At 38.5% G+C, this 3,615-nt stretch overlaps 1 pseudogene; it reads left to right on the top strand.

Annotated features, from left to right (window-relative positions):
- Window positions 1-234, top strand: LOC136117975 (reactive oxygen species modulator 1 pseudogene; annotated as a pseudogene).
- The last annotated feature ends 3,381 nt before the right edge of the window (window positions 235-3,615 follow it).

Consider the following 3,615-nt stretch of genomic DNA (forward strand, 5'->3'; position numbering starts at 1 on the left):
ATGCTGGTGGCCTTGAGTCCCTACGCACAGTTCCAGCCAAGCTGCTTCCACCTCGTGAAGATGGGTTTTGTGATGGGTTGTACCGCGGGCATGGCGGCGGGGGCGCTCTTCAGCATCTTTTCCTGTCTCAGGATCGGAATACGGGGTCGGGGTCTGATGGGCGGTGTCAGGAAAACCATGATGCAGAGCGGCGGCACCTTTGGCACATTCATGGCCATCGGGATGGACATCTGATGCTAATCAGGGCAGTGGTTGCCCACTACATCCACCCCCTCACATCAGTCCCAGTCCATGTACCATAATAAAAGAAGTCTTTGATTTAAGAAAAAAATTTGACAAAGACCAGACCAGCATAGTTACCCTTGTGAAATCTATAACCATATTATTGCCGTAGATAAACAGATTATAGGGTTCTTCTGAAGGCAGGACTCTGAACTACCTTGTACTTGGACAAGTTAGTTGTTAGTTTAGTACTAGTGCACAAAGAAAAGAGTGCCACCTGCTGGACCAGCAATGATACTCCCTCCCTGGCCAGGGCTACATGGCAAGGAAGACAGACACTCTGATCCAAATCAAATTCATATGCTTGCCTTTAAATTAGTTTAACAGACATTTGGCATTATTCAGCTGTTCCTTATAAGCTTCTTTTGCTCAGCTGACAAATGAATTGTTCTTCCAGAATAGACTTTTCCTGTCGAATTTATTTGGGGGGCTAATTCAATTATTTTATATTTCAAGATTATACTTACTGCTCATAACACATGAATTATAATCCATTTTGTAAAGCACTGTCTCTTGAATTTTTCCTCTTGCAGTCTCAGTTCACTCTTTTCTTTACAATGCAAGTCACCAATACATTAATTCCCCTAGTCATGTATCAATAGTTGTGAAAAGTAATATGCCAAGGCTCTGACTTCTATTCTGGCATGCTTGAATGGGGAGATGGGAGGAAGTATTGGCAAGGAACCCCAGGGGGATGCAGGAACAATGGGACTGGTCCATCAAGGTGGGGATGGATATTATATCACTGATATTGTTTAGAATTTCTGTACATGATGATAAAAAAAATACAAGCTGACTTAGTTTTATTATTTCTTTTCTGTTCTCTACCATGTATCTCTTATTGCCTGAACCAAGGACAGACCACTCTCACAGCATCTTCCCAATACACTGCCAAATATTTGCACTCACAAATAGTGTGAGGAGAAGGGCAGAGATGTCCAGATTTCTATGCCTTGTGTATGAAAGAATGTATCCTTCTATATTGGCATGATTTAGTGAACCTGATTAAAACTGTCTTTATCCACACTGCCTTAAGTCCTTTTCTTATTCTGACATTGTAACAATTATCAGTTCATTTATTGATAAGTTGCAAATGATAAAGCTATCATTTTAAGTACCTTAAGGTGAATCAATTTAATCAGATTACATTCTCCTAAAATTTAGCTAAGATCAGCTCACTGCAAGAATAACAGTTATGAAGGAGAAAAAGAGTAATCTAGGAGTGTGAGGACCTTTGAAACACATTTTGTTAGTTTGTTTCCAAACTGGGCCAGTCAGAATCTTGCCCAGGATTTCTCTATTGTAGCTATTGAAAAAGAACCGGTTCTTTCCCCTTGGGTTGAGAAACTGGTAGGATATGAATCCTGAGCTACTAGTGAACATTAGTTCACCAGGAGAGCCCCTGATTGAAAGAGAAGAATTCTCTGATGACATTACATTAGTTGAGTTCTGGCTTTCCCAGTTACATGAAACAATAAATATTCCCCTGAATTGGACTTCTGTCTTCCTTCCCAACCAAAAGCATTTTGACCAATATATAGTGCTTTAAATATAGTGCTTGTATGCAATATTAAAACATTATATAGCTATACTATACCTCTTTATATAATTGATTAAAGCAAATATAAGTAGACATTGCTTTCTATGAGTGATTTGTAGCCTGTGCTGACAAATGGCAGTTAGCACAATATATAACAATTTGCTTTTCTTTTCTTAATCATTTTTCATTCTCTACAGTTTTGAAAGTGATTTATTTTCATTCTAGACATTTGATTAATGATTGGCTCTACATATACACTCATTCTAATTCAAATTTAAAACCAGCTGGCTCAAATTTTGGCAAGAGAATTAGCAGTCCTCTGCACATCTCGACCTGAATATATACAAATTTTGTTCCTTATTAATCTCTTTTTCAAAAAATTAGATTCATAAAATTCAAAATTTTAGTTTAAGTCAAGCTGCAATTAAATTTGGAAGCATGGCAGAGTTTGGATTAAAACACTAAATCAGATTGGCAGAAAATCTGCAGCCTTAATGGCTATGTTTTACATGGTGTTATTAAAGTTATAGCCACATAAATTATGTCACTTTATCCTAGAATTCTTGGAAATTAACTATGGTAATAGTGATAATAACTTTAACTTAAAGGGAGCCCAATGTAGATAAACTAAGCAAAATTGAGAAAACTGTTGTGAAAGTGAAGTATCCGTAGAAAATCAGCTGGAGAACAAGGATAGCATTAACCTTCTAGGTTTTCTGTTTGTTGAGACTGACGCGCTATAATCTTGATGGCGATGACTTGGCCTCCAGTGCCTAGAACAGTATCAGGATATGGTCAGCACTCAGAAGAAGCTTGTTGAATGAATGAATGAATGCTCTTCATGGGACTTCCCTGGTAGTCCAGTGGGTAAGACTCTGCGTTCCCAATGTAGGGGGCCTGGGTTAGATCCCTGGTCGGGGAACTAGATCCCACATGCATGCTGTAACTAAAAGTTCGCATGCCACAACTAAGAAGTCCACATGCCACAATGAAGATCCCGCATGCCACAACTAAGACCAGGAGCAGCCAAAATAAATATATTTTTTTTTAATTTTAAAAAAAGAATGTTCTTCAGTAGATACAAATCTTTGATGCAACAAGATTTTTCCTGTAATTACTGTAGGTTTTAAGACATAGTCATTGCAGACTGAGCCAGAAGGAATTTCAGGTATCCTTTTCTTCAAGCTTCCTCATCTTAATATTGAAGGAACTGAGATCAGAAGAGGTAAAGTGACTGCCCAGAACAAAGATGGGGTAATAAATCAGTTAACAAACATTTACCGAGTACCCACTACTTGATAAACATTTGGAACTGTTTCAAATAACGGGAATATAGCAGAGCATAAGACAGCCCAAGTCTCTGCCTTCAAAATAATTTATATTCCAGTGGAGAATAATGATTAACATGTCAATGAATAAATAAGATTTCAGTTCCTGATAAATCATGCTTTGAAAATACTAAAATAGAATATTGTGGGGGAGAATGACAGAGGGTGGGGAAAGACACGAGTGATTTAGTAGATTACTCAGCACAGGACTCTAAGAACTCTCATGTGAGCTGAGCCCTGAATGATGAGGACACACCCACACAAATGTAAGAGGAAGAATATTCCAAGTGCAAGTGCAAATGTCCTGAAATGGGAACAAGCTTGGTGTGCTTGATGGAAAGAAAAATAGCCATAGTGCTTCAGCTGGAATGAAGAGGGGATAAAATGAGGTTACGTGGGCAAATACCACACACTGTAGAACCCTGGGTATCAGGAAAAGGAGTTTTATCACAGAGGGTGATGAGA

Source organism: Phocoena phocoena, chromosome 1 (assembly GCF_963924675.1).
Source record: "Phocoena phocoena chromosome 1, mPhoPho1.1, whole genome shotgun sequence".
Taxonomy (NCBI): Eukaryota; Metazoa; Chordata; class Mammalia; order Artiodactyla; family Phocoenidae; genus Phocoena; species Phocoena phocoena.